Below are 24,512 nucleotides of genomic sequence, written 5' to 3'. Positions count from 1 at the left end.
ACAATAAATCTGGTTTAGAAGATTCAGTGAGGTGTTGGCTACACAGAGAAACTGGGGCCAAGAGTCAACCACAGGAGACTCTGTTTCCCTTTGCTGCTACTGACCTGTGCGTGAAGTGTCTGGGCACCCTCAGCAGAGTTAAGCACCCTCCACACCCACTCAAGGTGATGCCTCAGATTTGAAACCTTCTATCAATGTGGACATATGCCCAATATTCTACTTTTCTTTGATTTTTATTATGTGTTTATGAATCTTGTCCCTGAACCCAAAATTATAATCACTTTAAGGTCACAAACTATATAAAATATGTCCTTTGGATCCCACATGAAACTTAAAAGAGTATGCTGAAGGAAACAGAAGAGCAAAAAAGTCCCCGCATCCAATAGATTGAGTTCCATGAGGACAGATGCTGTAAGAGCTTTTCTGCTCACTGTTCTATACCCACTACTTGGCGCAGAAATGCTTAGTGCATTTTTTGTGGAATATGCCAGATTTGTCAAATGAATTTATGACTATTATTACATATCTGACAACATTTATATACTTCTACCTGTGTTTTAACGTATTAATACATAGTATCTATTTTCCCATTTAGTAACCTTTCTTCTATAACTGACTTGGCAGTTTGGCATTTATTGCATGAATGGACCATGCAAAATACTACACATGCTTTCCATCTTTTTTCATCTCCCTCATCTTGCTTTCTCTTTTTTCTGAGGACCAGTCTCTTTAAAAATTCACATAGGGGGCTTCCCTGGTGGCGCAGTGGTTGAGAATCTGCCTGCCAATGCAGGGGACACGGGTTCGAGCCCTGGTCTGGGAAGATCCCACATGCCGCGGAGCAACTAGGCCCGTGAGCCACAAGTACTGAGCCTGCGCGTCTGGAGCCTGTGCTCCACAACAAGAGAGGCCGCGATAGTGAGAGGCCCGCGCACCGCGATGAAGAGTGGCCCCCACTTGCCACAACTAGAGAAAGCCCTCGCACAGAAACGAAGACCCAACACAGCAATCAATCAATAAATGAATAAATAAATAAATAAATAAGCTTTTTAAAAAAATTCACATAGGAAAGTCTTTAGCCTTTTGGCTAGAAAAATTTTTAAAGCCAAATCGCTTCTGAGAACAGCTGTGGGGTTTTTGATTGTTTTTTAAGAAAAAATTGTAAAGTTTTAATGTGTTACATGTATTTGTTTTAAACCTTCTTATTTTCGCATAATTATAGACACCTGCAGTTGTAATGGCAGCGAGAGATCCTGTATACGCTGTACCTAGTTCCCCTCACCCGCCGCCTGCGGGTGAGAACATCCTGCAAAACTACAGTACAGTATCACAACTGGATCTTGACCCTGATAACAGTCAATATTCTGAACATTTCCATCAATTCCTCCTATTGTACTTTCACAGACACATTCTCTTCCCTCATGCCCCGCTCCCTCCTTAAACTCTGGCAACCACTAATTTGTTCTCCATGTCTAAGTTTTGTCCTTTGATGACTGTTATATAAGTGGAATTATACAGTGTGTAAAAACTTTGGAGACAGGCTTTATTCACTCAGCATAAGTCTCTGGATATTCACCCAAGTTACTTCTTGTATCAACAGTTTGTTCTCAGTTCTCTTACTGAGTAGTATTCCATGGTACGGATCTACCACAATTTGCTTAACTATTCATCCATTGAAGGACATCTGAGTTGTTCCAGTTTGGGACTGTTACGAATAAAGCTGGTGTAAACATCCGTGTACAGGTTTTTGTGTGAACATAAGTCTTTATTTCTCTGGGATAAACAGACTAGAGGGCAAAGGACAATTGTTGGATCGCATGGTAGTTGCATGTTTAGTTTATTAAGTAACTGCCAAATTGTTTTCCTGAATGGCTGTATCATTTTACTTTCCCATCAGCAATGTATGAATGATTCAGTTTTCCCACATTCTTGTCAGCATGTAGTGTTGTCAATATTTATTTCAGCAATTCTGATAGGTGTGTAAGGATAGCTCACTGTTTTTTTAAATTAGTAAACTGTAGTTTTTAGAGCAGTTTTAGGTTCACAGCAAAATTAAGTGCAGATTCTGGCGTTTCCATATGCCCACTGTCTCTACACCACACTGGTACATTTGTTACAAGTGACGAACCTACACTGACACATCATTATCACCTGAATGTTAGTGTTCGCTCTCAGTGTTGTACATTCTATGGTTTTGACAAATGTATAAGGCGTGTATCCACTATTGTAGAGTCATACAAAATCGTTTCACTGCCATAAAAATCCTTTGTGCTCCACCTATTCATCCCTTTCTTTCTCTAACCCTTGGCGACCAATAATCTTCTTACCATCTCCATAGTTTTGACTTTTCTAGGATGTCATATAGTTGGAATCATACAGTATGTAGCCTTTTCAGTTTGGCTTCTTTCACTTAGAAATATATATTTTAAGTTTGCCCCATGTCTTTTCATTGCTTGATAGTTTATTTCTTTTTCGTGCTGAATAATATTCTGTTATCTAGATGTACCACAGTTCATTCACCTACTGAAGGACTTTTGTTTGCTTCCAAGTTTTGGCAATTGTGGATAAAGTTGCTATAAATATTTATGCGTAGGTTTTTGTGTGGACATAAGTTTTTAATGCATTTGGAAAATACCAGTGAGTAAGCCTGCTGGATCATATGGTAAGAAACTGCCCAATTGTCTTCCAAAGTGGCTGTAGACCATTTTGCATTCCCACCAGCAATGAATGGGAGCTCCTGTTGCTCCACATCCTCACCAGCATTTGTTTGTCACTGGTTTGGATTTGAGCCATTCTAATAGGTATGTAGTAGTATCTCGTTATAGAAAGTCCCCTACATATGAACCTTCAAGTTGAGAACTTTCAAAGATGCGAACGTGCGTTTACGTGTCCAATCACGTAAGTTAGTTCCCATGTCCAGCGTACATTGTCACATGCATGCATCCTCTACAAGTGGTTGTGCTTTTGTGTACTTTACTGTACAGTACTATATAGAGTACAGTAGTACAGCATCTTTATTTCAAGCTAGATCTGCAGGAGGATGACTTCACTGAACTCCTTGCTGTGCAACACGAGGAGCTTACTAATGAAGACTTGATGGAATTGGAGGCACAGAGAAAGGACGAAGAAAGACAAGAGGAAGAAGAAGTAACTGAAGAACCGAAGAGATTCACGATACAGGAAATGGCAAGGGGATTTTCTTTATTTGAGGAGGCACTGTTAGTTTTTGAGACACAGGACCTGAAAGTAGAACAGTACATGAAGGTTACAGCAGCTGTTCAGAATGCAATCCCATGCTACCATGTCATCTATGATGAGAAAAAAAGAGCCATTATCCAAACATCACTGGATTGTTTTTTCAAGTGGGTAGATAGAATTGAATCTAGCAAGGAACCAGAACCTGTGTCGTCAATGTCAGGCATGAATAAAATTGCAGCTTGCCCTTCATCCCCTATTGCTGATGATCCTACAGCTCTACCATCTCCCACCTCCTCTCCTTCCCCCAGTCAGCAACTCTTCTTGCCTGTTCACTCGATGCCAGCCCCTGTATGCCAGCCGTTGTACTGTACTACTGTACTTTTCAAGGTACTGTACTGTAAGATGAAAAATGTTTTCTTTATTTTTTGTGTTTGCTTGTTTTTTATGTATTATTTGTGTGAAAGGTATTATAAACCTCTTACAGTATGGTAGTATGTAGCCGATTATGTTAGTTGGGTACCTAGGCTAACTTTGTAGGACTTACGAACAAATTGTACTTACAAACGTGCTCTCAGAACGGAACTTGTTCGTATATAGGGGACTTACTGTATTGTTTTAATTTAAATTTCCCTGATGATATATGATGTGAAGCATCTTTTCATATGTTTATTTTCCATCTACATATCTCCTCTGGTGATGTGTCTGTTAAGAGGTTTTTGCCCCTTTTTTAATCCAGTTGTTTGTTTTCTTATGGTTGAGTTTTAAGAGTTTTTGGTGTACTTTGGATAAAAATTCTGTATCAGATGTGTCTTTTGAAAATATTTCCCCCCAGTCTGTGGTTTATTTTCTCATTCCCTTGACATTGTCTTTCACTGAGCAGAATTTAATTTATTAAAGTCTAGCTTATCAATTATTTCTTTCATGGGTCATGTTTTTGGTATTGTACCTAAAAAGTCATTGCCATACCCCAAATCATCTAGTTTTTCTCCTATATTATCCTCTGGGAGTTCTATAGGCTCTGATAAAACCCCAGCAGGTTAGACTCTGATAACACAGTTTCTCCTGAGGACAGGTTTTGTTAAGAACAGAATGCTCTGGCTATTTCAAAATGGTGACTTTCCCCCTTCTCCTGCCAGAAGCACAAAGGGATTTTTCTCTGGTATTCACTGTAAAAACATGGTAGAGTTCCTGGAAGTGAAGCTCACAAAAGTGTTGGAGTCCCCCTCTAACTGTGTTACCCTGGAGTTTTTAACTCACACTTGTCCACACTGAGCTCCAGCAATTTGTGAATTACAGTTCAGGTTTTCCTACACAGGTACTGATTCCCAGGGAGATTTTTGCTCATGGATACCTGTGCCAATAAGTTGTAGTTCTCTGTATCTTCCTGTCTGTCTCTCCAATATTGGGGGCTGCAGTTTTTCCTATGATCTCACTTCTCTGGCAGATCTAACAGGAGTTGTTGATTTTTCAGTTTGTTCAACTTTTTACCTGTTGTTAGGACAAAGTGACAACCTCTAAGCTCATTTTATACCAGATCAAAAACTGAAAGTCTCTCATTGTAGATTTAATTTGCATTTTCCTGATGGCTAATGCTGTTGAGCATCTTTTCATGTGCTAAGGTCAGTTTAAACCACATTAACTTTTAGTGATAACTAACTTTTCTAACTAAAAAGAATAACTGCATTCTCAAAAAGTTTTCACCTAAGGAGACTAGACTACTCAGATCTAGAGTCATGTGTCTGCTGGAAAGATAACCATTTACTCACTGAGAGCTTCTTGTCATTGGAAATGGTATCTTCTCCTGTAAGCACAGTGGTGTTTATTGAGCTGCATTAACCTCTCTAAGAGATGACTCGTGGCTTGACAACAGAACTCTAGGTGGGAAAGAACATCACTTTCTTATTTTATGGCAGTAATAGACACCCAAATGTAGGCCAATGAAAGGTGGAGCTAGGGGAACTCGGTTTTAAATCCCTAAAATCTCCCATAAGAACTGTAAGCCCTATTATGGTATAGTTTATTGTTACATGTATCAGGCCATTGCCAGTAAAACAAGAGCTCCAACTGCTACAGATTTTAAAAGCTAAAAATTATCACGTGAGGGAAGAGTTTGTCCTGTCACAGCCTCAGCCTTACACAGAGCTCTCAGTGTATATAAAGCCATTATGGTAAATGCCACATCTAATTACAACCCAGCAGTTCAGTCTTCTTGATTCTAATGATCTATTTCCCATTTTACCCGGACTTCCCAAATTCACATTTTTAAAAAAATTTTTTTAAAATTTTATTTATTTAATTAATTAATTTATTTATGACTGTGTTGGGTCTTCGTTTCTGTGCGAGGGCTTTCTCTAGTTGCAGCAAGTGGGGGTCACTCTTCATCGCGGTGCGCGGGCCTATCACTATATCGCGGCCTCTCTTGTTGCGGAGCACAGGCTCCAGACGCGCAGGCTCAGTAATTGTGGCTCACGGGCCTAGTCGCTCCGTGGCATGTGGGATCTTCCCAGACCAGGGCTCAAACCTGTGTCCCCTGCATTGGCAGGCAGATTCTCAACCACTGCGCCACCAGGGAAGCCCCCAAATTCCCATTTTAACAGTGAATTTTCAGGTATGAGGTGCTCTCTGACACTTGGAAATTATTTAAATATCTTTGTATTTGCTTTTGGATTAGTTTTGGCTTCTTCATGGAGATATATATATATATATATATATATATATATATATATATATATACATACACACACACACATATATATATTCATTGGCTTGAATTTAACAATGCAAGAGAGATTCAATCACTCTTTAGCACTCAGGAATTGCAGCCTGCTTCATCAGACACACAAAAGCCAAACTAACCCAAAATACATATAATGCAGGGTCAAATCAGAAGAAGCAGGAGGGCCAAGAGATGCAAACAGTTGCAATTGTCCCCTCCAACCCTGAGGAAATTGTTGAGGGCTCTGGTAGAACAATCTGTTGTTTATCCATATTAGTCACTCATATCCCACTGTGCACATATTATCCAATACAGTGGATGCACTTGGTCCCTTTGCCAGTTTATTTTTCATTTGTGATTAAGCAACATGTTTGGTCCTTCTCTTTCTCCACTGACATTCTGTCTATTTTGTTTTGTTTTGTTTCATTTTTTAAGATGTTGAGGAGAACATAAGCTTATAAAAATGGGCAGTAGAGTTTAGAAAACAAAGAAGTATGTAAGAATAACTGTCAAATATGGAAGTGATTCTAAGTAAGGACTCTTGTAGAATTCTAATATCCTAGAAGGGTGTAGATAGAAAAATTAACATCAACGAAGACTGAATGGGGTGGCAGAAACACAAGTTGGCAATCTAACATCTATTCTCTCCTTCTTTTTTTCTTACAAAGAGTTTATTTTCCTGCCTCCCTCACAGACGAAGGTGGCAAATGAGATAGAAGCAGAAATTATTGAGTGGCATTTCTGAGAAAGCATTTTTGCCAGGAAATGAAAATGATCACCGTATCTCCAGCATCCATGTTGGACTCATGAGGAGAAAAAAAAAGCGTATCTTAGAGATCTGGGCCAAGATATCCTAGAGGGGCCAAACCAAGCCAGCAAATGCCTACCTGAACATTTAGGAAAAATAAACTTCTGTGTGATGAAGCCACTTTTGTCTGAATATTCTGTTATTGGTAGCAGAACCTAATCCTTTCTGATACTATTGGTAATGGAAAAAATTCAAACCCCATTTGCTGACCTTGAGGAGAAAGTTTAACTCTTATTTGAAAGCAACCAATAATAATTCCACACTTACCCTCAATGGAGAAGAGTATTTCTGACTAATATGTGAATATATAATAAAGATGCTATATGCTGACATGCATGAATCTTGAAATAGGAATAAGGATAAAGTTAGGACAGAGAAAACATAATGGGAGATTCCTAAGAAGTCTTTAGAATGGTGGACTGACTTGTTGATTTGACCAACTGGAAGAGGCCATCTGGTCAGAGGTTACACATGTAACTTCTACGAGTTCAAATTAAAATTGTTCATGGTGCAAGCAACATCAACGAAAAGAAATTAAAATGTTATATTATTCATGGTATTTATGAAATAGTCTTAACTGATCATTCTGACTAACAAATAAAGGCATTACTTATATTTTTTTTAAAGGGACCTCAGAAGTGATTCCTTGAACTTCCATGGTAACTGGTAACTAATAAGAAATTATCTTTGCAATGACTTTAGTTATGTTAGTTATGTCTTCTGTTGGGTTTATCTAGGTTGTTTGAAGCTCAAAAACTAAATCATTATGTTGAACATTTACCAAAAGAAAGTCAAAACTTTTATTCAGTTATCTGGATATAATGGGAAGAGAGAAAGAAAATAGTCTGATTTATGAAAATCTGTACTTCAGTCTTCCAGACCACTACTTGCCTTGTTGGACAATTTTCTTATTAGCCTTTAAAACTTTTAATACAAAATAAAATAAGTCATAGAATTAGTTTCAGGGAAAAAAAAATTTCCCTTAGCCACACAGGAGGCAAAGGTAATTTCCTCTGGATAACATTTTCAATGGACCCTTTGTGTTTTGATATGATTTTTAAAAATGTTAAATCTAATCAGGCAACTCTGCTCTTTAATTACTATTATTACTTGTGTAGAAGTATAAAATTTAGGTTAAATCATTAGCAGTTAATCTTCTGAGCTAGATACCATCTCTGTAATGAAATACAGTTTATGGAGCAAAGGTTTTGCTTTTTTAATATTAACTGGGAAATTAAGTGAGAAGACTGTAGTTATAAACAATTATTCCCACTAATAATAATTATTCTATATCATACATGTACTATACCCCAGGCACTCTATTAAGGACTTCACTTTTAAAACTCTAATTTCAACATCCCTAAAAGGTAAGTACTATTATTAGCATCCCCGTTTGACTACCAAAGCAGGCAACTGAGGCCAGAGAGGCTTTGTATTTTTCCAAAGTCACATGGTTAGTGGAAATGTCAGAGGGGCACCTAAATGCAGTCTGTCTGATTCCAAACCCATGAACTAATCACTACATGATACTGCTTAGACACTGAGGGGTCATGTGTTATACTGGAAAGTAGGTTTAAAATTTCTGCAAATGAACATGGAAACTTAAATGAATGAAAAGGAAAACTTATAGCTTTAGACTAAAGGATGACTGAAAAATTAGTTTGTATTTTGAGGCCATATTGAATGAGTCAGGGGCAAACTCAGCATGTTTTGTCATTGATGAGAGACAGTGTCTACCTGGCAGATGAGCTAATATATGTAAGATGTAGACATTTGATTTCTCAGGAAGTTTAGTCTTAAATAAACTAGCTCCTCCCTCCCTCCCTTCTTTTCTTCCTCAATAGAAGCCATCTTAAAATATAGCAAGACTATGAAATTAAAGTTTCATCTCCTATCCCATGGCAATTCTGGCATCCAAAAATTACAATAAAAATCAGTTCCTAATTGTTTTTCTCTTTGATCAATATAAATTGTTTTTGCTGCAGACTTTGGCACACTACTTTGTCCACTCCATAGACCGTGAGTATATGAGATCACAATAAGATCTTATTGAACAAAAGCTGCAGAGACAGCTGGAGTTCTAGTCCTGCTTCTGTACTAAGACACTTAGTCTCTCAGAGGGTCTCTCGGACCCTCAGTTTTCTTATCTATAAAGTGAAGTCGTTGGACTGTATGAATTCTATCCCGTTCAGCAACAAGATTCTATACTTTCTCTGAAGTGTCACTTAAACAAATTTTCAGTGTGGGTTAGAAAAAGATTTCCTCACACACTTTTCTCACCTTGGGCACCCCTCCTCATGATGTGTCCCTACACATCACCCTTCCCACGCCTTTAGACAACCATCGCCCAACGATCTTGTGCATAAGATCAGCTCCAGAACAAAACTTGCTTGTGGTTTGGTGCTCTGGGCAGCACTATCATGAGATGTAAGTGACTGAAGGCGTTTTTAAGATGTCAGTAGGGGTGAGTCAGGGCAGAGTTTAATGAGTAGAATTCATCAGAACTACAGTAGTGTACTTACAATCAACAAGCACGTTTTCTTACGCAACTGAAGCCAATAAGCAGGAGTGTGAGCAAGGAGGGTTAAGGATGCGAAATCAGGTGTCTTGATGTTTCAGGAGTAAGTTTACTTCTCAGGACTCAGAGGAGAATTGTATCACTGAAATCCCGTGGAGAAAGAGAATCCAACTCACATGATAAAAAAGACTTTCATAAGGGACCATTTACAGAGGTGTAGGCTGGGTGAAGAGAGACCAAAAACGATGTTGGAATCTCTTAGGAACTAGCAATACAGGAAGGCATTATCATGCCTAGACCTGAAGGGGCAGGAGAGATATTAGCATTGAGAAGCCCAACGAGAGAAAGAGCCAGGGAGAAGGGCCCATATAATAGGACCTCTAGTGGTGGAGGGGTGCACCCAATGCCAGAAAACAGCCCAAAGCAGGCAGGATACAGGAAAAAAATGACCTATCCTTTGTCATGCTGCCTTCCTATCTCCTGGTGGTGCCTATCATTGGCCAAGGATATTCTTCAAGGAGCCCTGGTAATAGTGTGCTTAGGCGTCAGTGTCTTACAGCCCAAAGCAGGGCAGGGAACAGCAGGGAACGGATCTGACTCATGCAGGGGGCTGGTGTGCAAAAAACCAGCATGGGTACTAAGATTTTCCAAGATAAGTTTTAGTACAATTGGATTATTTTTCATTCTTAATGGAGAGCCAAGTATAAAGAAATGACAGTATGATTTAGCAGACAGTCTATTTTTCCCCAGTGATTTTTATGCGCAGACAATTTCCTTTTGATTCATCTTCATTTTGATTTTCCATTTTTATTGGCACTTAGCTGTTAATGAGGAATTGCACCATTTCCCTCTAATTCTTTCTTTGTCTTGTTTGATACTTCTCCACATTAGGGTCTTGTCAACCACTGTCTAGCACTGGCAGCCACTGGCCAGGTAGACATGTCTCTTTACTCTGTTAAAGCTTAACATGAGAAACAGTGCAGATTGCCTTCTGTCCTCTCATTTTGAGATGTTCTAAAAGTTAGTAATTCTGACTTTTAGGTTTAAGGAAAAGTGAATTTAGCCTAGGAGAATATGTACTTAACATTAAAGTGTGGGCACTATTTCTGGGTTCCTATTTGCTGTCTCTGAAGCATTTGTCATGCCTTGGGAAGAAAGGTAATTAAAACATGGAGAAGCTATTTCCCAATGAACCACTACATAGACTATATTGCTCTTCCTAAGCATGATATTTTGGATTATTCTAGAACATGACGTTGAAGTGTGAACAGACTAGGAATAAAGCTGAGTCCAGTGTGTGCCAAGTTTGGGCAGTTTATAAACCCAGTGGAGCTTGCTGTTAACGTACAGCTTGGCAAACTCACTCATGGTCTGAGTTGCAAGTTGGGCTGTTTTCTATCTCTTTGTAGCCTTTAAGATTCTGGGATTGAACCAGAGATGTCAGCTTGGTTTAGTGAAACAGAATCCAGCTCCCTCTTCGATGCCTTCAGTTTCTTAGGGGAAACTTAGCTATAATTTAAACTACATATATTTACATATATATATCCAAAATTGTTAAATGAAAAGAAATTTTCAGGGTATAGCGAGACTTTAAAGTTACCCTTGGATCATACAGTAGACCTATTTGGTTTTACATTTTACCATTCTTTCTTCCTTTACTCGCTTACCATGTAAACTAACTTCTAGAAATATATTTCAAATTTCGGATAACTAATCCAACAACAAAGACAATTTGAAAAGATAGAAAAATATTTATTCCTTTTAATTTATAATTTTGTCACTCAGTCTTCTTTGTATCACTTGAGCTAAATGGTTCTTAACATAGTAGCACAGGAAGACATACAAACATATAAACAAACATATAAACGTATGAGTATCGGCTTTCCAATTGTAGAGGAAACATTTAGAATAAATACAGAATTCCTGTGTTCACCATCCAGAAGGAGAGAGATGAAAGATTTAAAATACCACGGGAAAAGGGCTATAAAAGATACATTCCCAAGGAGGTCTGAGGATGAAGCCTGGGGAGTCAGATGTGGCTTCACTGAGGTACCACCTTTGGGGATGGGCTTTAAAGGATAAATAAAAGTTTGCTTAGTAAACAGGAGAGAAAAGGCATTCCGGACAGAGGGAATGGCATCGTCAGGGAATAGTTCTGCTCCTTAGAATGTGGCCTTTGCAGAGAGGGAATTATGAGAAATAAGGCCAGGCATAGGTGGAAGCCAGATCAGGAAGTGTGTTTTGTGCCTGGCTGAGGAGGTTGATATTTATCTGTTAAACAGTGTTTAAGCAACTGTGATATATTTTAACTATATATTTGTCTTGATTACACGAGTAATTAAGAACTTACAAAAAATCTCAAAAGTTTCAGAATAGTTGAGGAAAAGGTGAAAATCCGCTTGATCATAACCTCCATTGTTTGTATGTTAGTATATTCATCCAGAGCTTTTCAGTGCAGAGAAGGACTGAGCTAAATCACACCTGATTCCTGACCTACATAAATGGAGATAATAAATGCTGCTGTTTCAAGCATTAAATTTGGGGGTCATTTATTAGACAGCAATATAGAACTCTAATATACACTTCCACTTCCTGCCTAATATCTTCACAGCAAACTTTGATTCCAGCTGTGGCTACGGCAGCTGGCTTCTCCCAGGTATAAGCTGACAGCACCTCCCCTTAGTTGTCTTGTTTGTTTTGCACTTCGTGCCCCAAAATTTCTGACACTACAGGTATAAGACTCCTGTGGGAACTTGCTCACAATTACACATGTACAAACCTGTGTAGGAGGGGAAAATTAATTTTCCCAGTACTCTTCTAGGTTCCGTGGCTGAGACCCTCCCTCCCCCATAATAAAAGACAGGTTAACAGGAGAAAAGAAAAATAATGTTGATTATGTACACCCCAGAAAGATATGAAACTCCAAAGGCTGCCAGACGATTGAGGCTTATATGCCATCCTGAGCTAAGGAGAGGGATAGGGTCTGGGGCTTCAAGTGAGGGAAGGTAATTCATGGGAAGGTGAAAAGAGGAAAAGTTTGGTAACCAAAATTGCCCTGCCCTGCAGATAAGTCTCTCAGGGGAAAAAGTGATCTCTGGTAATATCTTCTTTCCTGGTACAGGTCCCCATTCTAATGTAAATTTCCCTTATGAAAGGGGTATTACTACTCTTGTTTTCAGAGTTTCTCCTTTATCTGTAATTCCTCAAAATAATCAGCTCGTAGTTTCCTTAGGCCAAAGAGGCCTATTTTGGGATGGCCAATTCTGCTACCTGGAAATACAAGGGAGTTAGTCCTTATGCGGCAACTCCAGACCCGTGTAGGACAGGAGCCAGCAGAATCATCATCCCTCTGCTGTTGCACAGAGGACGGTTCTGACAGTCCAGGTAGACCCCCAGAAGGCCCCAGTGCTGTCAAGCACCAGGTGCTCACAGTGGTGACCAAGTCAGTTATGCATCCTTTATTGGCTTTCCCTCCCACCTGTTAACCTCTTCTCCGAGACAAATTACTAAAGCTCTTGTCTCAGGCTCTGTTTTTGGTTGCGGTGTGGGAACCCAAGCTAAGGTACTTTGTCTCCTCTTAGCATGGTGTTACCAGGTCAAGGACTTGCTAGAATATTGATGGTTCTATTTCTTATTTATTAAAGAAGCAAATTTCTAGCGTAACCCAGTAAACATATACTCTTCCTTTGGCTTATTATTACACATGTCTCTCATCTCTTTTTCATAGCATTTTCACCTCACAGGCACAAAACCTATTCAGCCCAATATTCTCTCTGACAGACTTTGCTACAACAGCATGTACACTCAGTTACAACTCAAATGCTGGCCTCTCAGATCAAAATGTAGTGGCCCAACTTGAAATGTTTGCAGTGCATCTGCCTATCACGTACACCAACTGAAGACCTCTAGCAAATATATTTAAGTTAATTCCATAGTGTGGGTTTGGCTCCCAGTTTATTCTTTTGTTATTTTTACAGAAATATGAGTAAAAGAACACCTCTGATTACTGCTAGAGTCGTATCTGGACAACTGCACGTAAACTCTGAGATATCCAGTCTATCTCAGGCAGTTTCCCAAACGTTACTGGTTCCTGTAGAGTTTGTATAATGCCTGACAGCTCTCTGTAGAAAGAAGGTCAAATCCCAGATCCTAACCCCATGGTCTGTGCCCCAGAATCCAGATAATATTTTTTGCAAAAGCTGTCTGTGTCTGTGTATATCTATGTGTGAGAGAGAGCACTGTACAACTGACCTTTCAAGAAATTCCACAGATCTATTTTTTTAAGAAAAATGCAATGCCTCTCTCAGCATTTCCTTATTTAGAAAGAAAAAAGAAAGAAAATTAGTTTTCATTTAAAATCATTGGCAAAATTTCCAAGAATGATAAAAGACTCCTAAATAAAATGTATTTATCCTTGGATTACATAGCTCTCTCTTTCCCTTCCTGATCTCATGCTGAGATAAAACTTTTAATTCTCTCTCTCAACTCTGCTTAGTTTTTATCCCCAAAACCAAGCTGATTGGCTCTCAACTCTACTCGATTTTTTATCCCAAGACTAATGAGGAATTAAAGTAGAAGGGAGAATTGGAGAGATTTTCCAAACTAGTCTAAAGAGGCTATTGAAATTGCCTCTGAGCCTCTGAGAGCAACTTGGGGGCTTCTAAAGAATTTAAGTATAAATAAGCAATTTTTCACATAGCAACAACCTTGCTGTGGAAACTAAATGAGTAGCACAACAGCTTGTGGTCATGTATAAATTTGTTCTCTTCTTATCTTTCTTTGTCCTTTGTCTAAAACGGCAAACTCATTCTTAAAGGGCCAGATACTATATATGGCTTGTGAGCCATACAGTCTCTGTCGCAACTGCTCAACTCTGTCCTTGTAGATTGAAAATAGCCAGAGACAATATGTAAACAATTTGTGTAGCTGTGTTCTAATAAAACTTTATTTATAAAAAGAGGGCCAGCCTCCCAACTATTTTTTTCCAACCCATGGTCTAGAACAAGAAACTTAAAGAACAATAGAGTGAGGTTACATTGTTTTGTTTCTATGCCATCCTTTAGTCCCAGTGACCCAACCACTATATTTTAGTTTATTAAAATATATGGAAAGAGGAGAGATGTCGTTGTGGTACATATGGAAATAAGCACATAATTTTGAAAAACTTCCAGAACGTGAAATGGGGCTGTCTACACTGATGGATCATCCAAGTTCAGCTTCGCAGTGTGTCTGCTGTACTTTGGAAGTTTAAGAAAAATGCTGCTCTGTGTAATGGATAGCTGTGTCAAACATAGAAGTAAATAAAAATGCAAATGGAGCACTGGCTCATGCAGATAATAGCTAAATAAAACTATTTCTAAAATAAGTATCTCCTTGACCAAAATAGATATATTCCAGTCTCACAGTAATCAGTATGCTGTCATCCATTCCACAATACATAGCACAGCTCAGTATGTCTGACATGACATTGATAGGCTGAGGTAACATTCAATATTTCTTCCCTCTCTGCCTCATCTACGGTTTTGTAAAAGATCTTTACAGTCATGTGAACCTCTGAAATCATAAGTGGAAAGTGTTATACAATTTTTTCTCAGGAGAGTATTCATAACTATCAACAGCTTCTCAGAGAACTCCATGATCCCATAGTAAGAAAAATCACATCATTAATGAATAAATGGGAAAAAATGAAATTGTTCACCAAACCTAAATTTTAGTCCAGTTTATAGGGTACAATTGGAAGGTAGCAGAAAGGCTAAAAAAACTCAAGTAAAAATATCCTCTCCACGGAAACCTCAAATGTCACTATGACTTGATACCTTTGTGTTTATTATTATATTTTATTTCAGCTCCGTTTTTAAAACGTCTTTTGTTTTAAAATGTTCTTTAAATATGGAACTTGCTCGTGATGAGACTTCACACACACAAAACAAACAAACAAAGAAAAACTATGGGAATTCTACTTCTGCACCAGGATACAGAGAGCTCAGAGTAGGGTTGCCAGTTTTAGCAAATAAAAATATAGTACACTCAGTTAAATTTAAATTTTGTATGGGATTATATTTATACTAAAAGATTAATCATTGTTTATCTTAAATTCAAATTTAACTGGGTGTTTTGTATTTTATCTGGTGAGTTTAGCTGGAAGGAATATTATTCACAGCATTGCAATGAAAAAGAGCTAAACTAGCTTCAAATTTATGACATTTTTTTAACCTATCAGAAAACTACAGTTGCAGAACAAATAACTTGCTCAAAATTTTAAGAGAAACAGGCACCTACTGGGAGAGAGGAGACATAAGCACTCACTAACCCAGGTTAAAAGCAACCACACACCAGTGAGGTTTCAGCTGGAATAACTGATGAATTGCTGAAGGCAGGACAGGACTGGGTACACAGCATGAAACAGCTGAGAGCCACAGAAATTGGAAGAGTCCATACCCTCAGCCCTTTTTTTTTTCTCTATAAACCCCACTGGATGCTCATCCACAAAAAAGAAAAAGTCTTAAGAAATATCAATTTTAATGCAAACCTGGGAGAGGAGAAGAGGAGCCCTGTGGGAGAAGCAGGACCCCTCATCTGTTTCTCCAGTCTCTCTCTGGAACAAAAGTCTTAATCTTTGGGGAAGGGGGGAATAACAATGATGCTCTCCTTAGGACACAGATGAAAACTTGCAGTGGGAGGAGGGAAATAGAAAAAGACAAAAGGTTAGTCCTATGTTAGGGGCAGGAATACACACTAGGCCCCAAATTACAGTCAGAGAAGGGGTAGGAGAATTGAGAAGGCCATACTCCTAAGACCCTACCTAAGACTGAGATTTAGTCATAACAGTAGAGGATGTTCCATTCCACTGTCCTCCACCACCAAGGAAAAAGTTCAAATAACAAGTAACAAGAATACTGTGGGGAGAGGGACATAAGAGGAGCAAGAATGTACAAAGAGATCCTCCTGAGGTAAAGTAGAAAGGGAAGACTTAGAGTGCAGGGCCAAACTGACACTGCTCTCCAAACTCTCAGATTAGACACAAGGCATCCACATTTGAAGCCTGTGGGGCATTGAGGGTAACCATAGCAACAACAAACTTCAAACCAGCCCAAGTGCTCATTAGATTTACTCCAATGCCCACATTAAAGACCTAATGAAAGGAAAAGTGTGTCTATTTCCAGGCATAAAAACAATTTACCTCAGTCTTTCCTATCTTATACAAGACATTCAGCTTTCAAAAAATATTATGAGGTATACAAAAAGGAAAGAAAGAAGACACAAAGCAAAGCAATAATCAGAACCACATTTGGGTATGACACAGATGTGGAAAACATCTGATAGGGAATTTTAAAATAATGGTGATTAATATGTTAAAAGCTCTGAAGAAAAAAGTAGGCAACACATAAGATCAGATGAGTAATTTCATCAGGAGAGAGAAACAATCCAATGAAAATGCTAAAAATGAAAAGCACAGTAACAAAAAGAATGACTTTGACAGGCTCACCAGTACACTTAACTCTACCAATGAATGCATCACTTAACTTGAAGAGAAGTCAATATAAATTACCCAAATTAAAACCCAAAGAGAAAAAAAGAGTGAAAAATAAACCAAAATAATTAAGAGCTGTGGGACAATATCAAACATTTATAACATACATGTAATTAGAAACTCAAAAAGGGAAGAACGCAAGAACAGGGCAGAAAAAAATATTTGAAGAAAAATTGGCCAAGAATTTTCCAATATTAATTACAGATGCCAAACAGAAAACCAAGCAGGATAAATACTAACACACACACAGACACACACACATCTTCAAATGTCATATTCAAGTTGCTGAGAACAAAAGACAAATGTAAAATTTTGAAAGCAACTGGAAGAAAAAGAAACATTACATGCAGGGAGGAAGAAAGAGAACTATGACAACAAATTTCTCATCGGAAACCGGTAAACCAGAAGACAATGAGAGACATCTTTAAAGTGATGGTATCGGGGCTGGGAGGAAATCATCAACCTAGAAATCTATAGCCTGTGAAAATAACTTTCAAAACTAAAGGAGAAAGACTTTCTCAAACAAATACAAACTGATGGAATTCATTGCCAGCAGATCTATTCTATGAGAAATGCTAAAGGAAGTTCATCAGGCAGAAGGAATATGAAATCAGACTAAAACTTGAACTTGAATATGCAAAAAGAAATAAAGAGCACCAAAGACCAGGAGAAATTACTATATAGATTAATTATATATAGATATTTAACTTATATCCAGAATATATAAACAACTCTCAAACCCACCCCCCAAAAAAGAAAACACACAGCCCAATTTTTTAAAAATGGGATATGTTTCTGAGCAGATGCTCAAAGAAGATATATGGGTGGAAATAAGCATATGAAAAGATGTTCAACATCAGTAGTCATTGCAGAAATGTAAATTCAAACAGCAATAAGATGGTGATATACAGAATGGCTAACATTAGGGAAAACTGGGTTAAGGGCAGAGACTCTGGCTATCTTTGTAAATCTTCCGTAAGTATAATATGATCTCAAGATAAAAAAGGCATGGGAGGGCTTCCCTGGTGGCGCAGTGGTTGGGAGTCTGCCTGCCGGTGCAGGGGACACGGGTTCGAGCCCTGGTCTGGGAAGATCCCACATGCCGCGGAGCAACTGGGCCCGTGAGCCACAATTACTGAGCCTGTGCGTCTGGAGCCTGTGCTCCGCAACAAGAGAGGCCGCGATGGTGAGAGGCCCGCGCACCGCGATGAAGAGTGGTCCCCACTTGCCGCAACTAGAGAAAGCCCTCGCACGGAAACGAGGACTCAACACAGTCATAAATAAATAAATAAATATAAGCAGTCATTTACATTAAAAAAAAAAAAAAGGCATGGGACCATTTTCCGTCGTTGAGACTTCAGTAACAGAAATTGTGGTTACTAGTAGGGAGGACGCCAGAAGAAAGAGGATATTTTTAGGAGGGCTAAAGACACACTTTGGCTAGGGAAGTCCCTTGTTAAGTGCTCCTTAAAAGGAAACCAGAATATGTCACCTCAAAATATCCCTCTTTGACATAAAAATAATTTTGAGCGGAAGGCAATTAAGAAGTAGCAAAAGCAGAGAAAACCTCTCCCTTTTCTGCCTAAAGGCAGGATGTAAACTCTCCTTTCACTGGAGACAGACTCTTATCAGCCCAGAGGTGGCACCAGAGGAATCTACAAATTTTACCTCATTAGTTTCCACCCATATATTTACCTTCCCAGTTTGCTGCCTTTGGAAGCCTAAAACTGCCTTCCTGTGTCTGTCATGTCTCTATAAATTTAATGTTTTTTGTTGAAGATGTTATATAAGCTGGAACTCAAAGCTGCCATTTTGAATTACTTTCAGTTTAAGTTGCTCCCATGATGCGTACTGCATGCATTAATAAACTATTTTTCTCTTGTCAAGCTGTCTTTTTGTTAAAGAGTCCCAGCTGAAAACCTAAGATGGGCAGAGGTAAAATTCTGCCTCCCCTTCACCCACAGGGACTCAAAGATACCCTAGTGACTGACAGCACAAGTATATTCTGGGCAAGTATAAACCTGCAAGCTTTGGCAATCACATCTTACTCCCGATATATGATCAAATCTGGGGTGACGAGTTTTCCTTAGTTGTTTCTGTAGTATCTGCTGCATCAGGTATTGGAATATTGAGAGAACAGAGAGAAAGGCAAGGCAAGGAGTTTCTCAGAAAGTGAACTATCTGGTAAATTTAAGTGATCTCGTTGTTCAGTGCTGGTTTATTATAGTGTCCAATAATGAAACACATTTAAGCTTAAAAGTAGTCTATCTTGGTGGTGATTGAGCCTGTCTTAATGACTACTTCCACTTGCAGTTATGGACAGTTTTCCTCTTCATTTAAGACAATTCTAAGACCTCACCAGGCAGAAGCTGATTTGGGGCTTCATGTAGATCTGGCTTCACTGATTGGGCCTTGGTAAGCTCACCTCCTAAACATTATTATCCTTCAGTCTTAAGAGTCTTTTTAAGAAAAATTAAAATGTTAAAGAATAGTTTTGGATTCAGACTTTAATGTTTAAAATCCTTTTCAGGTGTGCTCACATATAACCACATAACATCTGGTGAATTTCTCAGAAAACGATGGTCTACATTGCCTTTGAATGCAGTTCATGATTCTATCAATTAAATTTAAAATAACCAAAAATATGACAATTTCCTCCACTCATCTCCACACACAACCACCTTTTAGGAAGCCAAATACAACCTTCTTTTTGGCCAATGAAACATACATCGAAAACCACTTTTCTGCAAATGTATCAAATAGACCTATGTGAAGAAGTTCTAGCAAGTACTCCAAATAATACTTCTCTCTACATGGAATAAATATGTAGAAAATCACCCTTCGCTTTGTTGAACTAGCTAGCCTTTGTTCTGGGGGGCAAAAATTGGCTTTATTTTACTCTTCTTTATAAATTACTCACTCTGGCTCTGAAATTGAAAATGACACCCTGAGAACTATGCTTCTCCTTTCATCACCCGTCTTTCTCTCTACTCAGTGAACAGGGAAACCATTTCAATCATAAAGTTCTCAGAGGTGTTCCTTGTCCTTCTTACCCTATTTAATTGGCTTAAAATGAATGTTACAATGCTCCACCTGTGTATCAGTTTTGACGGAAATCTCTCTCCAGCAGCTTTGCTGCTCCAGACAAGGCAAAGAGCCTCCATCCTCGGCAAGTCATCCTCTGAACGCAGGCTCCTGTGCCCACACCCCACCTCGAGCCTGGAAGAATGTCTTGTACATCAAGTTAGTTCCCTCCTGACCCCTAAATCCTCCCTCGATTCCCTTTCCCATAAGACACACACGTTCACAGGAAGATTCAGCCTTTGGGTATGTCATTTGTGAGGGAAGTAGACACTTTCAATGGGATGAAGGAGAAGCAGCAGCCAACCAAAGGCAGGGGTCATAACTACTTAGCTTACTGCGTGGTATTTGTCAGTTTATTTTCCTGTTTCTTCCTTTGTACTATAGGAATCTTGAGGGCAGGGACTATGTCTTGGTATTGTATCTGACCAAGAATAAATGTTCAGCACATTTAAAAAATTACTTAACAGTACTGTTTAATCTTTGCCACCTACAGCAATAAACAGAAATAAATACCCAATCAAAAAAAAAAAAAAAGACAAACTAATTGGGGTTTTATCTATACTGGGGATTAGTAATAGTGACTGTTTTGGTTCTCTGACAAAATTTTCATCTAGATATACAAGATGTATTACCCATACACAAGAATCTAAAACTCATCAATGGAAAAAAAAAAGGCAGGAAATCTCAGACTGTGGAAGTTCTAACTGCTTCTCATAATCAAGAAAATTTTTAATGTGCTACATACCCCTTTTTTTCAGCCTATACTTTGGTCATGATGAACTTGGCTTTTAGCCTTGAAATAAAGCTGAATTAAATCTTTAAAAAGTAATCAACCACTTAAACTTGGGCATCCTGGTTTTTGCAAAAGAGAAGTGAAGTCACAAGCAGAGATGAATCGTAATTTGGTTTTGTGTTGGGGAGTCAGAAAAATAGAACCTGAATGCTGAAGATCTCCATCCATAATTGAATATCATTGGCTTTATCTGGAAAGCTACTATCCAACTACCAAAAACCTAGTCGATGCGTGCAGTTCTGCATACATAAACTGCCTGTCATCCTGGAGAGTCCATTTTCACTTGGCTTCCTTAACAGACAGTCAGAGAAGAAAGAATAATACCAAGAACCCCACAGCTGCTTCTGCATAAGGCAAGGGTTTTCCAGCCATACTGTAGTATTTGGCCACCAAATCACTTTTTACACTCCACAGTGCGTGTCTGCACAGCAAAGAAGGAAAGGGAGTTGGAACCACATGGGGCCACATGAGAAATGGAATTGCTTCTCTTGGCATGAAGTGCTAGGCAATCTATAAAACTAATCTCTGGGACACTCCAGCCATTTTTTATTGACTTCAAGTGATCTTAAGGCTGGAACAGCCAAGGTCAAGGTAGATGTTCTTAACATCTTGACACCTATGGCCCAGTCCAGGAGCTGCCAACAGGCCTTTGAGGGAACTTCTGGGGTACCCTTATTTCCCTTTCCATAAGAGACACTGGGAGGACCATATACTGTAGTGATTAATAGCTTTGAGGTCAGGCAGACTTCAACCTAAACATCAGCTCCACCACTGTCTAACCTGTACAGAAGCTTCTCTGAGTCCCAGGTTCTTTATCTATAAAATGAAAATATTAACACTTACCTTGTAGGCTTACTCAGGGAGGGAGGAGGGGATGAAATGAAAGAAAAAGAACCAAAAAACAAAGCCAGCACATAGTAAGCGCTATTGAATAGTAGCTATGATTACAGTTCTCTCTTCTTTCTCTCTTAATGTTTCTCCCTGTTCCTTTCCCTCTCCCCTTCCTGTGCGTCTACACTGCCCCTACCTCAGGCTTGCTAGAGACATCTAAGAAGAACCACAGTCCCTGCACAGGCCGCCCCTCTGCCTAGAGACCCCACTGGCCCTCCTTCAAGACTTTACCAGCTTCTCGACCACAGGATGGCTTTTGCCAACTTGTAAACACCACCCAAGTGTTTTTGCTTGTTTAAAGGGCCCTCCTTTCTACTGTTAATTGAAGTTTGCTTTCCACCTGGTATAGTTTCTTAAACAATTTGCTTACTTCACTGAAGTGCACTGTGCCACCCCCAAGACAATCCAAATAATGGGATGCTGAAAATTAGAAAGCCTTAAATTTTTGCTTGATATTGAATTTTTTCCTCAGGATGAGAACTCTTAGGATTTACTCTCTTAACTTTCATATGTAATGTATAGCAGTGTCAGTTGTATTTACCATGTTGTACACTACATCCCTGGTACTTACTTATCTTATAACTGGAAGTCTGTATCTTTTGACTGCCTTCATCCAATTCCCCCCTCCCCTCCCCTCCACCTCTGGTAGCCACAAATCTAATCACTTTTTCTATGAGCTTGTTGGTTTGTTTGTTTGTTTTTGAAGTATAATTGACCTACAACACTGTATTACTTCCTGTTATACAACATAGTGTTTCTATACTTTTCAAAATGATCACCACAGTAAGTCTAGCTACCATCTGTCACTGTACAAAGTTATTACATTATTATTGATGATATTCTCCACACTATACATTTCATACCCATGACTCATCTGTTTTGTAACTGGAAGTTTGTACTTCTTAATCTCCCTCACCTATTTCTCTCTTCCCCTCACCACCCTCCCCTTTGGCAACCCTTGCCATTGCGTTTTTAACTAAACTTTCAGTGTTCCTAAGGAAGTTTGCTAAATGAAGTAAAAGAATAAGCAATATGATTGGAGAGGCAGAATAGAAAAACAAAGAACCTTATAACAGAGACTTATATCCTTCTTAAATTAATTTCTTAATTACAGAAGTCAGTGCTTTTTGTGATGCCTTGTGTTTTTCTTTTAAATTTTTTTGAAGTTTGTAATTTGTGGAATCGAAGGTTTTCTACCTATAAAAGTAGCAGTTGTTTTTTTTACACCTACAATCATAACCAATGAACTGAGCACTGACTGGAGTAGAAATGGAGACTTCAAACTTACAGCCTAGATATGCCCAAGAGCATATTTTTTCAGTTTTCAGGTTTTTTCCCCTCAAAACTTGAACCATTATTTCAAAATCAGAAATTTTGCATGTAAAACCTAGATTTCTATTCTCTTGTTTAAAAGCCAGATTATGACAATTCTAGAGCAACATTATCCTATGGTGACAATCAACTTAAGCTGAGTAATGACTGTGTCCATTAAAAAAACAAAAACAAAAACTTTTCTTGTTTAGTTAGAAGGACCAGTACTGCTGCTGAGCTGGGTGTGGGAGATGGAAAAGGAAGGGAAAGAATAGGACAGGAATCAGACCTATGTGACGGCATTTACCTGGGCAGTGGACTTGGGAGTGAAGGAGGTTACAAGAGGAGGGAATAAAAACAACAAACCACTCATCACAAGAAAAAAAAAATGTTTTTCTGTATTTTTTATGTTGTAACTATACGAGATGATGGATAGTCACTAAACTTATTGTGATAACCATTTCATGATGTATAGATGTCAAATCATTACGCTGTACACCTTATAAACCTTTTATAAACCTATATGAGGTTGTATGTCAATTGTTATCTCAATAAAACTGGAAGAAGAAAACAGTATTCCAAAGATTACCTCAAACAAAACTTATGAAGTGTTCTCACATGTATGGAAAAGATAATAAAAGGTAAGGAAAACAAATAAGGGGCATTTACGGAGAGTGTGAAGATTTTTTCTTTTCCATGCAAATTGCAACCAAGTCAGATCTCCCACCTACAAATGAGACTAAAAGTATGTTAGAGAGGAGTAAATAAATTGATAGCGCATCTAGGGCCCTTGAACAGTACCTGACACGTAGCAAGAGCTCAATAATTGTTGACAATCATCATCATCTAATAAGAAGACAATGAAAGATAAACAGATTGGACATTCTACCATGCAGCTTTACATAAATACGTATAAGTATGACCAGTGGGTTTGGAAATGTTGCCACTTTGTATTTAGAAGGCTTACAAATTCCTACCTTAATGATGCAATCTTCTGTGGGTGTTTGGCAAACCAAACAATATGTTTTGGCTATTTACATACAATTTATGCTATTGACCTTGCAGTCTTTTTCCAGTCTACTAATTCCCTTGACACACCATCCAGAAAAAAATAAAATAAAAAAAAATCACTAAAACCTAATAATCTAGTGAGAAACTTTTCTTCATGTGATATAAAGTATCCCTTGTAACTCTGCTGTTCTGGTGGTTCACTTCAGTAAATAGTACTTATTAACTGTGGAAACCATATTTCCATGCCTTGGTAAACAATGCATTATTCTGAGAACCTGATTTAGTAAATACTGTGGTCTGTGGGATTTCAGTACAAAATTATAACAGCAAATACAGAAGGAAATCTTTACAGCTTTTATCTATATTTCAAGAAGCAGAGAGATTTAAAAGTCCTTTCACAGTATACTTGATCGAGTTTCAGAAAGTGGAAAAACATTTGTAAATGATATTTAAGGAAAGTAAAACTGCTTGCAAGATTTACTGTTTTAAAAACAGATTTAAACTAAGTAAGAGGAAAATTGAGTTAGAGATTCCAGACAGGCATCTGACCACACACTTAACTTCATATTAGTAATTAAAAATAATAAAATTATGTATCCAATAGTAATAACACTTATTTTTTAGGCAAAACTCAATATAAATACATCATTA

At 38.3% G+C, this 24,512-nt stretch overlaps 1 long non-coding RNA gene across 1 annotated transcript; it reads left to right on the top strand.

Moving 5' to 3' along the window:
- The first annotated feature begins 748 nt into the window (after window positions 1-748).
- LOC309622749 lies at window positions 749-24,379 on the top strand. Its single transcript, XR_014241106.1, has 2 exons — window positions 749-17,777; window positions 18,100-24,379. It is a non-coding gene; the product is annotated as an uncharacterized lncRNA (long non-coding RNA).
- The last annotated feature ends 133 nt before the right edge of the window (window positions 24,380-24,512 follow it).

The sequence above is a fragment of the Balaenoptera borealis genome (genome assembly GCF_965194805.1).
Source record: "Balaenoptera borealis genome assembly, chromosome: 2".
Classification (NCBI taxonomy): Eukaryota; Metazoa; Chordata; class Mammalia; order Artiodactyla; family Balaenopteridae; genus Balaenoptera; species Balaenoptera borealis.
The sequence above is the reverse complement of the archived record's forward strand: the minus strand, read 5'-3'. Positions and strand labels throughout refer to the sequence as shown.